The sequence below is a fragment of the Amblyomma americanum genome, chromosome 2 (assembly GCF_052857255.1).
Source record: "Amblyomma americanum isolate KBUSLIRL-KWMA chromosome 2, ASM5285725v1, whole genome shotgun sequence".
Classification (NCBI taxonomy): domain Eukaryota; kingdom Metazoa; phylum Arthropoda; class Arachnida; order Ixodida; family Ixodidae; genus Amblyomma; species Amblyomma americanum.
This window is the reverse complement of record NC_135498.1, coordinates 206,859,264-206,873,032: the sequence shown is the minus strand read 5'-3', so window position 1 is coordinate 206,873,032 and position 13,769 is coordinate 206,859,264. Positions and strand designations below refer to the sequence as shown.

Genomic DNA, 13,769 nt, shown 5'->3' with positions numbered 1-13,769 from the left:
AGAAGAATCAGAGTGGTCGGCTGTCATAAGAGCGCCACAGGTCAGTTCGGCGCGGCTGAGGGCGGCCGGGACGTGCCCACTGAGGCTCCTGGAAGAACCGCGTCTGCTGACGGCTCGCTGAGCTCGGTGGGGCGTGGTCTGGCGGCGGACGACGAAGGACTTCCGCATAGCTCGCGCGTTGCGGCTCCGGCTCATAGTAAGGCGCCGTGTTGACGGCCGTGTTGCTGTTGGGTTGGGGCACGTGGTATGGTTCGCAAACGGCTGCCGCGCTGTCAACTGGATGAGACTCGTGGTATGGTGCAGACGGTGACAGAGCATGCCGGAGCTCTTTCCTAACGGCTGCTGCGACAGCCTCTGGTGACTGAACGCTCGTAGCAGTAATTCGCTGCAGCTCCTCAAGGACAATTTCTCGAATGAGGTCTCGAAGCGTGTTCCCATCGGTTGCAGTGAGTGCCGCCGCAGTCGGTGGAACACCGGTGAATGGTCGGTCGTACTGGCGGCACCGTTCTTAGAGGATCACTTTCGAGACTGTTTTGCTTCAGAATCGCGGGTCGGCCAAACACCTTTGACCAAACATCGCATTATCACGGATGACGCGATTCGCCTGATTCGACAAAATCCTTACCGTGTGGCTCCGAACGAGCGTGAGGCTATTCAGCGTCAGGTGGCCGAAATGCTTCGAGACTACGTTATCCAGCCGTCACAGAGTCCCTGGGCTTCCCCCGTGGTACTTGTTAAAAAAAAGGACGGCAGCTTACGATTTTGCATTGACTACCGCAAGCTCAATCAAGTGACCAAAAAAGACGTGTACCCCCTCCCTCGCATCCATGATTCCCTTGATCGGCTACGGAATGCACTTTACTTCTCTTCAATGGATTTGAAAAGTGGATATTGGCAAATTGAAGTAGATGAGAGGGATCGGGAGAAAACCGCAATCATCACTCATGACGGATTGTATGAGATTAAAGTTCTTCCATTCGGGTTATGCTCGGCACCAGCAACATTTCAGAGGCTGATGGACACTGTGCTCTCGGGACTCAAGTTGCAAACATGCCTGGTGTATCTTGACGACGTGATCGTGTTTTCGGCAACCTTCGAGGAGCATCTGCGCCGTTTGGTAGCTGTTTTTCAGGCCATACGATCTGCGGGCTTCACACTAAAACACGAGAAGTGCCACTTAGGTTACGAGGAGCTGAAATTCTTAGGAAACGTTGCTAGCCGAGAAGGTGTCCGGTAAGTGATCTAAAAAGTCGAGCCATGTCTTCCGCAAATATAGCTACGCTTTCATTTGGCTTCTGGACGCGCACTTCAAGCAGGCGCAGCGCATTCTCTCGTCGATCAGTAGTGGCAAAAGTGTCCACCAGCTGGCGGTGGAAGTCATTCCATGTGGACAAGCTGGCCTCGTGGTTTTCATACCAAGTTCTAGCAGTACCCTGAAGTGCAAAATAAACAATGCAAAGCTTCTGGTCCACGCTCCACTGGTTGAACTTGGCCACTCTTTCAAACTGGTCGAGCCAGTCTTCCACATCTTCAAACACGTTCCCGCGGAAGCACTCCGGTACCTTGGTGTTGTGAAGGGTCACCGACGTAGGGGTGGGAGGTGCTATGGCTTGGAAGACCCGGTGAACTTTGACGTTTGAAGAGTCGTCCGGTAGATGGTTATACTCCGGGGAAAGGCCTAGACGTCGGCGGCTAGCGCGATGGACAGGCGTGTCGATGCCCGGTACTCGCTGTAGACTGCCGGAAGGAGTCCTGTGCACACCCAGCACCTCCACCAGTGTCAGGACTCGATAGAACCCCGAGGAGAGCTGAAGGTAAAACGGTTTACTGGTTAACCAGAAAAAGTCGTTGTTGTTGTTGTTAGCCTATCAAAAGATGGCACATACCCACACTGGGGGATCGGCCAAGAATCGGGTGGCTATTCACCTGAACGCAGTTAACAAAAAGGAGAAGCACGTGGGAGCATAACACCGGTGAATTTTTCGTCATGAACAGAAAAGGGATGAGTGTTTTGATTTTAAAATCCTGCGGACTTCAGCTTCTTCTTCTTCTTCTTGCCTCACGCTCGTAGACCAAGTCTTCATCTTTGGCGTCTTCTTGCATGCGGCAATATTGCTGTAAGAGAGCAAGATGTTGCAAAGAAGCAGCGGATGCTTCCAGCAATTACATATGTGGCTGGTTATTGTGCACACGCCGCTAAAAAACAGCTTGCATGTACTTCTTGCAAGGAGAACATTGTACTAGAAAACAGGAACTTTGACACCGATGATTTTTCGTTAATTTCCAGTGCTACGAGAGGTGGCCTCTTGTTTCCTCAGCCCGTGGTTGTACATGCAGTTGTAACAATGAACATAGTGTTGGAGCAACTTGTAGATGAAAAAAATGCCACGAAGTTCTATGATTGTGCGAAGCAAAAGGAGCTTCTGGTTGCCTTAACATCGTCTCTTATTGACAGCAATGAAGATCTTGACACGTGTGATCATGGACATTCACCACAGCTCATCATGAAGTAGATTTTGATTGCGGTTGCAAATGTTTTACTAAACAATCTTTGTAAAGTGCAGAATGACAAGCTTGCTGCCAGTAAGCAAGACAAAAAGAGAAAACTGAAGGCACTGCAAACTTAACCTTATTTAGCTGCATTTGCAGGCGATGTTCATTTTGTTATGTTGGTTTTTATAAGTTCACAATAACTTGCATTTTTTGATGACACTGTCATATGTTTGAATGAAAAATTTTGTGTACATATCTGCATATTATGTTCATCATGTTTAACTGCGCAAAGAAACGAAGACAGAGAAGAAGAAGGCACGACATGAGCGCAGTCTCTAGCTTCGTATCTTTGCGCAGTTAAACATGATTCCCTACCAACTCGCCCAGGTTTCCGTTCTTATATTATGTTCATTTCAAAATGTGTTTCTTATTAGCAGAAATTGTAATTTGTTTCAATGAAGAATGTTATTTTGTAGATAATGGCATGCCTTGTTCTTTTCAAAATGAGCGTGGTAATAAATGACACTTTCTTCGTTCGAATAAAAATGTCTCTTACTTGTTTTTGCAGTTAGATTCAAATACCATACAAAAGACTGGGGTATTAGTTTCAAGTAGTTTAAAGTATGGAATGCTTTCCTGCAACCAATCTCGATGAGTCACGAAATCATGCAGCAGTGTCCTTATCTGCCACTCTCCCGATTCCTAGCGATTATCAAGAGAACTAACTCAAAAAGAAAAAAAAATCTCAAGAATCGTAATGTAAATATAAGGGGAAAAAATGGGATGTCGATTGCAGGCAATGGTGCTCTGCGGATGCATTTTTCACGCGCCAGTGCGGAAGAATATTGAGAAATCATTTGCATTCATGTCCTGTAGCCTAATAAATATTGGAACGGTAAATGTGAGCTCACAGGCTTTTGACACGCGAAAAAAACCACATGGGTAGCTCTCTTCTAGCATTTGTGCGCACTGAAGTCGACTACCAGGGGGATCTCACCTCCTTGACTTCACTACAGCGTGGAGAGACCTTCAGTATCTAGGGGGTGTTGGCCAGGCGCACGCCTCAGGCAGTTTGGAAGCTTCATGGGCGCGCCGATCATTGTAGCCAGCACAAGGTACGGCCTTCGCGGTACTCTACTCTACAGGGCACTGCGCTTGCAGAGGATCCAGTCCCGTGAGTGCCGCGGACACGTGTTTTTCCGCGAAATTTTAAGGTGCTCTTCGTGGCTGCCGCAGCGTGCAGCCCGTTTTTTTTTTATTTTTTGAAGACCTCCCCAGCTTGCTTTGCAACCTCCTTTCCTCTGCACCTCGCGAGGAAACGAGCGTCTTTACCTTATGCCCTTTTCCCCTCCTTCCTGGCACACGAGGGGCCCTTCGCATACTGTCCTTTCAATCCCCCCCCCCCAACGAGGCGCCTTGTCTTGGAGAGGTTAATGCCCGTGCTGAGTCCCCCCTTTCCTCCATCGTCACCAAGACCGAAAGTCCATTCTCTAGACCTTGCGACCTTTTGGAGGCTACGGTGTTTTATCCAGCCACTCCCTGTTTCTCACGGCTTTTCGCGCCCCCACTGCAACCTCTACTTCGTTTGACTGAAGGAGCACACAGCCCTCGGACCCGGTTTCTCTCTTCTGCAGTTGCTATTTTTTCAGAGGTATCGCCAACCATTTGGGGCCACCTGGTTGATAGGTGAGTACAATTCTTGTATATTTATTTTAATTGTTGTAGGTATTGCTTCGCACGTACATGTAACTCGCGTCACGCAATTTGCAGAATACACGCCGTTATCAGTTAGCACACGCAACACTTTCAGCAATTTTTAAAATAGGCTCCTTGTGCCACAAGAGCGCGTTTTCCGACAAAGCATTGTCAGTGATGTACCACGTCAGAATAAACCTATGATGTGCTAACTAGCAGGTTGGTTAACAAATATAGCATAATCAACTCTTTCCCTATTACTGTTAGGATCCTTAGTTATTGAGAAGCGCAAACCCACCGTAAGTAACATACAAGTCAGTTTTTTATAGTTTCGAAAACGTGGTTACCCTCGGTGCCGTCGCCCAACAACTTTAGACAGTTTTTAGCTCTTTTGGCTGGAGAACATCTAGAAAACACACGTATTTTGGCGCGATGTAGCCAAAATTCGTCGGGCCAAAGCGCCTAGGGTAACCGCGTTTCCGAAATTCAAAACCTGATATGGAGATTACTTACGGTGGACCACACGCCTCTCAGTAATTACGCAGCCTAGCAGTAATAGTTCAAAACATAACTACTCAATATTAGTTAAGCAGCCTGCCAATTAACTAGTTTTTAATGTAATATAATGCATTACACCACTATCAGTTTTATGCCGAAAAAGCGCTCTTCTAACTCAAAAAGCCTATTTAAAAAAATTGCAGAAAGTTAGATGAAACACCTTGTGTAGGATAAATTTTCATGCCTATATTCTATCGCTGACTTTGCACGTGATTTTGTTTAATGGCAGCAACCGATGTGTCATTGCGCACCGGTGGACGTTACATATCATTCAAGAAATTCTTCCTCGGGTATGGTATTTCTCTTTAGTTGGGATACAGCTGTTATGTTTTTCCGCTTCCCTTTTGCTCCTTTTCCTATTCATATTTTTAATGACAATAAGCCGATGGGTCATTGCACACCGGAGGACGTTGCATAAAATTTTTGAGTTGTACGTCTTCGCCGAAGTTCTTGCGATGTGGCATCAACGGATCGGAGCATGTCTTGAGCAAAGACTTCGTGCAATGTTAGTAGAGTCGAAGTAGAATTTGGAAGGAAACAAAAGTAATTGACACAAACAAAAGAATATTGACAAAACCAATAATTTATTTTCAGCCGAACATTTCGAGACAAACTCGTTCCCTTGAAGGGTGACTGACATGGGAGCTGGTAGCATCAGGGAACGACCTTCGCTTTCATTCTGTTTTCACATGGCGAAGTCTATTAATGGGTATTCGCACGGCCCATTCACACTTGAGAGTCGCAGAGGTCGCGCGACCAGCAGTCGCCTGTGACTAAACCGCAGCTCGACAACACCAATGTTCACACTTGCAAAGACGACCCGCAGGTCGTCTTCTCGTTCGATTCTCGTTTGAAATGAGAACTCTTGCGAATGACGACGTTCGCGCGCTTTCGAGAGTTTCGTCTGCTTTGGCGGCGTCTCCTGCGTTCGCGCTTGGCCCTAGAAAGTGCTCTGGTCCCTCGCTATTATCAATATACTGCGATGACCTGAGCAAAGAGTAGGTTATCGCGGCAATGTGCACCGCGGCCGTTGCACAAGCGGCCTGGCAGCCGGCCTGAATGCCGGCCGCGAGCCTCAGAAAAATGCGGTAGTATGTTGTTTGTTCGCGTTCATACCAAGCTCTGGGAAGTATAAATTCAAAAATTAATCAGTTTTGAGGGTCGCTGGCCAATACCGAGCTGCTGGATACAAGAAAATTTCTCATAGCCGCTTTGCTGCTGCTGTCCAAAGCGGTTCGATCGCTTGGCGTCTGCTTTCTCCGCTGCTGAAGGCGTCGCGGAAATCGAGCCCATTTTTATATTATCATGAGAAGGGGTTCACAATAAAGCCGTGACGAGAGTAGCATGCATCTTGGTGACAGCGCTGGTCAGTTCCGAAACGCCCTCAGCTGCGGCATCGATGTGAAACCGGCTAGGCTTAGCGATGACTAGGGCAGCCAAGGAGCAGATCGCGCAGTTCGTCGCCCGGCGCACCCGCGAGCGGCGTCGTTGCCGAAAGCTCGGCTCACTCGTTGATTGGTTCAGCGGCTTGCGACTCGCAGTCGCACGGGTAGAAAATCGAGCAGCGAGCGACTGGCCCATGACTGTCGTTTTTCGAACAAGGCGACCTTTTGTGACTCTCGCTTTTCGACCAAAGCGGTCGCGCGACCTCTGCGACTCTCAAGTGTGAATGGGCCCTAAGTGACGGCGGCTGCGTTCATGTCCCGCCTTCGAGAGTGCTCGCGTCGACGCAGCTGTCGGTTTTGCACCGGTGGCCGCCGCCGACCGAGGAGCGGACCGCTCGTTCAACCGGTATGTTAAGTGCCTTTTTTTGGTGAGATGGCATGGGTCGGGTGCAGCCTGCTGCCGTCTTTCTTTTTTTTGTCTGTTCCCCTTCTGCGCTTTTCTTCTCCTATCTCCCTTGCTTTCACGCATCTATTTTGTTTTCCCCTGTTTTTTTTCGCCTCCATTGGTCCGACACTGACACAACCCCACAAGGAGGTATTGTTTTGGCTCCTTCCTTCCTTTTCGACCCTTCCCCTCTGCCTCCAAAGTCCGGACGCTTCGCTAGTCCCTCTCGGCTGCTCCCTGCCCGCCCGGTGCTTGCACACATTCGCAGTGCATCGAGGCTCCCCTCCCTTTTGGGCGCTTACGTTGCTGCGGCGGTGCGACTCCTGAACGGCTAAGGACTTACAGCCATGTTTACATGAGCCCGACAGCGGCGGGTCGAGTGGGGCCGCGCCAGATGTCGGGATGACGACCCGACGCGACAGCGTTTATATGAACCCATTTTCTGTCGGGCAGAGATCGCCGCTACCTCTAGCGTCGAGCAAGCAAACCACGCGCGGATGCTAGAAGTGGAGGTGCGCCCAGGCTTGCGCAACGCCGCCAGACCAGAGAGGAGGCAGGAGAGGAGGCGCTAAGCCGACGCGGCAGTCCTTTAAACCGGTTCTGGCCAACGTCGGGACGAGTCAACCCACCCCCTGCAGCCGGGCTGGCCCAGCTCGACTCGGCGATCACTTAGCTCGAACCCCTAGCGTATACATGAGCCCGACAACCGGTTTTCTGCCCGACAGCCGACTTAACCCGACTTTTGTCGGGCTCTTGTAAACCCCCAGACGGCGACCTTCCCCCTCCCCTCCTTGCATCCCCTACCCCCCTCCCCTGGTCCCCACGAGTGATGCCCAAAGGGCCAACATACGTCTGGACCAGTATCCCCCTCCCCCCTTCATAGCAGCAACCATTACCACCACTGCTCCCTGCAGGCTGTGGGAATCGTGACTCCAAGTGCAGCGGCGGATTTCGGCGGATCGGTGACGTCGCTCACCTGTTCTCTATTCAATGTCGCCTTTGCAGCTTGCTCTTGACCGGATCACGCTTCACGGCCAATTAAGACGTTCATCTCCTTAAGCGATTCTGCAGTTGATGCGTTCACAATGCTCGCGTATTGTGTTGCCTTCCGAATGCATTGACCGGGCGTCATTCTTGTGCTGCCTGATTCTCTGATCCAGGCTTTTTGTCTAGCCGATGAATGAGGCCGGGCACATGGAGCATGGCATTTTGTAAATTACATCCGGGTGTTTCTCTGTGGGGACGCGATCTTTGGGTCGTGGTAGAAAGCGGCTGCTTGTTGAAACGGGTTTGAGACACGCAGATATGTTTTCGCATAAAGGACTAGGATCGCCGTGCTTCTTCAAGCTTGTTCCTTTTCCTTTTCGCACAGTAAGAGTCAACATACATGACCAACCAGCCGAAAAGTTTGTTTTGTCGCAGAAGGCATTCCATTTGTGTGATTTCAAATTGTCATTCACTATCATTTGCTTCTCGTTTTCAGTGCCGGCAGCTCGTCCAGCTTGGGGCCAGCAAGCTGCCAGAGGTTGTGGCCAGTGTTGTGAAGGCAATATTATTAGGGGTCTTCCTGATCAGCTCAACTTCAGCAAGAAAGCCTTTATTTTGACAAGGCCCTGCAGAGGAGCTACAGGTGACATTTTAGTTTTAATCCTTACTGCATGTACTAGCTATGCTAGCTACTAGTGTCCAAAATGCGTTTTGTCAAATAACGTTTTCTTTTGTTGTTTACATGTGCAGACGTCATCACCGAAAAGGAGAAGACAGCTGTGCAGGTTGTCCCGGCACACATCGGCAGGTGGCTGTCAGCAGCTTGTCACCGGGGAAGGCGGCCGCAAAAAGCGCGTGGCTGAGGTGCTACCGGGCTGGGATATTTCACCTGGCCCTGCCCTCAGTGCAGCCGCTACCTCGAACCCGGGGAGTGCTCCAGCAGAGGAGCCTATGACGAGGCTGTCGAGCACTGATGAGAACCAACGATAGTAATTAATTGCCACTGTGCAGAATCCACTGCCCGCGTAGACCTGCAGCTCTTTGTTATGTTTTAATAAATGTTCAAACATTAAACTTCACTGCTGGTTCGATCATTTTCAATCCATGTAAGAACAGAATGGGGCATTTACAAAGTCACTGCATAGACAATGGTTGCCAAAATGAAACATTCGACATTGATGGATTTGGCAGTACGAAACACAGAATGCATAGTAAGCAATGTTGGTAAATGACTAATGGGACTGCTAGAGAGTGTGCCTGGGTGCATGCGGTGAACAACCAGTGGGTGTACTTGGGTGGGAAATATTCGGTAGAGAGTGAATGGCTGGATGCTTCCGATAAACTACCAGTGGATAAGCATGGGCGGGAATTATTGGAGACCGTTGAGTTGGGCCGGCTCCCTATGACTGATACGCTAATGAGGAAGCTTGGATGACTAATCTTCAATACCCAAGGAATGCCATTCAAGCCAATCAACAAGCCCGTCACAGTACAGTTCAGGACATTGTCTACACGAGTGGAAACCAGACATACATACAGAAGGGAGGCTGCACGCCTTCTTTTAACATTTCTGCAAGACACGGATCTTGTTTCTAAATGGTGATAGCAGGAACGGACTATGGCCTGCTGTGATTGAATGTGTGCGTAGATGGTGTCTTCTGGAGTGGACTGCGATGAGGACCGTGTGCAGTGATTGTGTGCATAGATGATGACTGCGGGAGAGGAATGCGTGCTATTATAAGAGACTGTGAGCAAAGCGGGTAGATGCGAAAAGCTTTAGGACATTATTAACATAGAAGGTACGCTGCGGTGGAGCAATTGCCGGCAGAAAAGCAAGGCTAACCCCACCTGTAGCATTCAAAACCTCAACTCAACTCAACTTCAAGCCCACCAATAACCTTGTATGCCATTAACGGATGCTGATAGGAAAGCCAGTGGATTTCACTGGCTCATACACTAGATTAGGTGCCGCCCCAGTATGATGCCATGGCCTCAATGCCTGATTTGGTAACAGCCGGAACAGGAATCATTCCAGCGACTTCATTTAGTTTCAATACCATGTCTTCGTCAGGCGTAGCTGCTATTCCATGAATTTCGAAGTTAAGCGAGCGGCTATGCTGTTCGTTGTGTTCAGATCCTGCCGAAGGAGGCGTATCCCTTCTGTGCACTTGCTGTTTACGACTGTTTTCACTCGTTTGTGCAGGTCATCAAGAAGTTTATCATGCTTCTCAATTCGCGAGAGAAGTTCGTCATATTTCGATACCAGCTGCACTTACTGCTCTAATTCAGACATAGGGTTTTTCACGCTGTAAAGTTCGTCCACCTTTCTGATTAGCTCTGCAATTGGAACAGCATCCGCCTCCATCTCATCAGATTGTTTTCCTTTTTAAATCTGAGCTTTACTCGCCCCTGTTTGATATGTAGGACACTTCTAGTCCTTCCGAGCGGCATCGCGCCTTCTTTTAATCAGTTTCTTGTATTCCCGAGCATGCGGCAATATGAAAAGAGAAGAAGCACTCCGTGCAAACAACTGAATTGTCATTGGAATGTAAAGTCTCCTTACAGTTCAGGCAACAAGTGACCAAGATGACCACACATGAAGTGCTTGGCAGCAGCGGCATGAACAATAGCAAAGTGTGTGCCGTTACAGTGAAGTGGGAAATGAACTAACAGGCAAAATTGAGACGCTTTAGAATTGTGTCCGCGATCTTTCGCCGCTGCTGCCGATTTGCTTCCTTGTCGATGGAGTTTGTGCCTTTATACTGTGCTCCACTCCAGAGCATCCGTTGTCAGCGTCACAGTCATCCGGTAGACGCCGAAGGGCCGTAGCAGTTGTGCTGGCATGTATCGGTGGTCTCGGAAGCCAGGATAGGGGGCTGTATCTTTGTACCCAGTTTTAGTAAACATAAGCACATAAAAATGAATACCCCAGGAATCCAAAAGCAGCAGTACGTCGTCTCCGTTTTGTCAGGATGGACTTTGCGTTTAAGTCGAAAAGTTTAAGCCACTTTAATTCCTGCATTCATGTTTCTTACGATAGGAACAAGTCCTTCTGAGGAACGCTGTCATTATCCATGGTTAACCAGACAGAGAAAAACTTTTATAGTCCACCGAAATAGGAGGTACCACTAGCTTCCTAACTCAGATACGCGGACCCGACATATAAAAGCCTCCTTTAGCGTCTGCTCTAATCATAATAAAGCCGCTGTCGCCCTGATTCTACAGGATGGGAGACGTGACAGTGCGGCGCGCGAAAAATGGATCCATTAGTTGTCCAAACTTGCTTCCACGCGCACTATCACTTCCCAAGCAGGACAGGTAATTGGCCCAACGTTGGAATCGTATTGATAAAGGCCGGCCCTACAAAGGACCAGGGTGGAACCATCCTGTTGCAATATTGGGCCGATTACCTGTGCTGCTTGGGTTACGTGCAATGCTCGCCCAAATCAGTTTTTTCACACAAATATGGACAAAAGTGCTCATTTATGTGGACCGGCCAGTCTTGTTGTGCATCTAGTTGTACTTCTTGGGATGGTGAAGCCAAGCCAAGAGTTGCATTGGTCAGCCTTTCCTTTCGTGCAGCTTCTAGCACCTGGTGGCACTTATGGCGCCTTTGAAACTGTACAATTATGTTCGTCAGTTTCTCGTCTTTTGTGGGGGCTTTGTGGCACACATTCATGTCAGAAAGTGATGTGGGCACAGGCAAAGCATCAACTATTTTTTATAGATCCCTCGAATGCTTTCATTTAGTTCTTGCAGACCTCATTCGACTTCAAGATTTTTGTTTCGCGAATACTGTTCTGATTTCACAAGGTTTGTTTGACATTCAAGTAGGCTGTGTTCATTCATGTTAACTCTTTGCCGAAGCGTTTTATTTTTTTTCTTCAAGACACTCCCTTAAGCAACGGCAGCTGCTGTTGGACGGTTGGCATCTTGAAAGCTTTGGGTTATAAATTCCAAACTTTTCTTAATTTCTTCCAACTCGTCACGAACACTGCGTTCCTCCGTACGCATGTTCCTATCGATTGCTTCTTTAAATTCTTTGAATTTAGATTTAAGCCTATCCTTGAGATCGTGAAAAAGGTTTGCAAATTCTTCCGTCATATTGTGTGTGAGCGGTACATTAGAGAGCCGCACAACAATCATACACTCTTATTTGGCAGCATTGGCAGTGGAGTAGCCGCAAAAAGAAGTACAGTGAGGGCAACAAAAAACTGTAACCTGTAATGGGCAGAATGTGCGGTTAGCTAAAGCACGTATTGCCGCCACCACTGTCACTGCCACTTCCCAGAGAGGCGCTGAATTTATACACACAGGAAGGAACACGTGGCTGGCCCAGTACATGATCTACCTTGATTACTAGGTGCGCAGTTTGGTTAGAATGCGCAGCGTTCTGCGGCTGTTGCCTGGTGATTGTTTTCCTGGTCGATGACGGGTGACGGCAGATTCACGGAAGGCAAGTTCGTGGTCAGCCAGCGATGATCCAGGTTCTGTGGCTCGGTGCTGTGTAATGTGCAGGAGGCGCGGTTAGGTGCAGCAGGTATCGCCGCCACCACTGCCAAATGTGTTGTGCTCTTTCACTTAGTGAACTTTCTTAGAGACACGTACTGATGCGCATATGAATAATTATGAGTATACTAGATAGAAATTATGCAAATGGGCAGGAGATTGGAACCGGACTCGACAATGTGAATGTGGTGTACTTTTTTTATTTGTCTCAAGAGTGCACCCTTCCCACTCATGAACGCTTGATTGATCGGGCTATTCCAGCCGAGCGGCGGCGCTACACCTGCTGTTCCTTATCGCAGGTATCATTTTGCTTCATCAGCTGCATTATATTAATCGGACACTTAAAGTTTTTCTTCCTTAGATGCAGCTTGGGGTGTTACACGAAGAAGGAGAGAATAATAAAAAAAAGGTTAGAGGAAGGACTAGTTCTCTTCTGAGCATGATTTTGCGTTTCCTGCTGGAATTTTTAAAATGAATTTGACTTGTTCATGAAAGCATGATTTAACGACTTGGTTGGAGTATTTAGGATTATCAGGGCTCCTTCAAGGCACAAAGGAAATTTATTATAGGGTACCCTGCCTCACACTGAAGAGCCTCGTCTATGTATGATAGCAGAGCGCCATGGTTTGCGTTGCGCACAGTTATGCTTGATCTGTCTCGGTCGAGAATGCTTTGTATCCTTAGCTTGACAACATTTTCTGTAGAACGCTACTTTGTTTTGCGCACATTTCATGGTAAGGTGGAGAAGAGGATCAAAGCATGCCAGCACGGAATAAGATTTTTATTCTTGTTGATTAACTTTGGCAGTCGCCGGCAATTAGAAATAATGGGCAGCGTTAGCAGAGCTTCTATGACGTCTGCTCCAATGGCACCCTAGGATCAAGCAATGGCTATAGCAAAGAAGCCTCGGGATTTTTGTCGAGGGCAAGATGGCTGCTCCGAACGACGGTACATTCGCAGTGCGCCTGCGGCTTTCGCAGCCTCAGGCACCGTTCCTCGTGTACGCAAGGAAAGCAAGATAGAAATGGTTACACTTTTTATTCTGCTTTGTCTGAGCACAGTTGTTTCTCACTGCCACTCCAAAACGGTTCCACGAGCCAAGATGAGCTATGTGATCTATTGCCGATTTTCCAATTTAGATAGGGGCCTGTACAAATAAAAGTACATGTTTTCCATACAGTAGAACAGGGGCAAAATCTGCAGTATGGCGAAAAGAAAACCCTCAAAACGAAAGGACTACCACTTCCCACTTCAACACATGCGCGCACACCTACACATGCATCCTAACAATTTTTACGAGTGCTTTTGCTCCACCGCGCAATACCTCGAGTGCTGCCCGCTGAATAAAAATCCAAACCCAACATTCTCTCACTCTATATGGAAGTGCCCAAACCCACCAGGCAGCGAAGCACCACATCTTCCACCCTGCATTGTCTGCCTGAGAGGCTGCGCTGTCCTGCTCGCACCCGAGCGACCAGCAATCCCTGATCGAGCTAGCACGCCAAATCGTATCAGGCATCGGGGGTCCTGGACTGAGGATTGCACCCATCATGAACAGGCATAACTATGTCCAAATAGATGTTTTTGCTACCACCACACACACGCGAGTTAATCTTCATCAACAACATCAGCCTGACTACACCCACTGCAGGGCAAAGGCCTCTCCCATGTCTCTCGAACTAACCCGGTCCTTCGCC

General features: G+C 48.4%; 1 protein-coding gene and 1 pseudogene across 7 annotated transcripts in view; both read left to right on the top strand.

The window, feature by feature from the left end:
- Positions 1 to 13,769, top strand: part of LOC144122116 (uncharacterized) — a 183,924-nt gene that overhangs the window by 28,641 nt on the left and 141,514 nt on the right. The gene's annotated exons all lie outside the window — the stretch shown is intronic.
- LOC144119349 (uncharacterized) lies at positions 2,022 to 3,028 on the top strand (annotated as a pseudogene).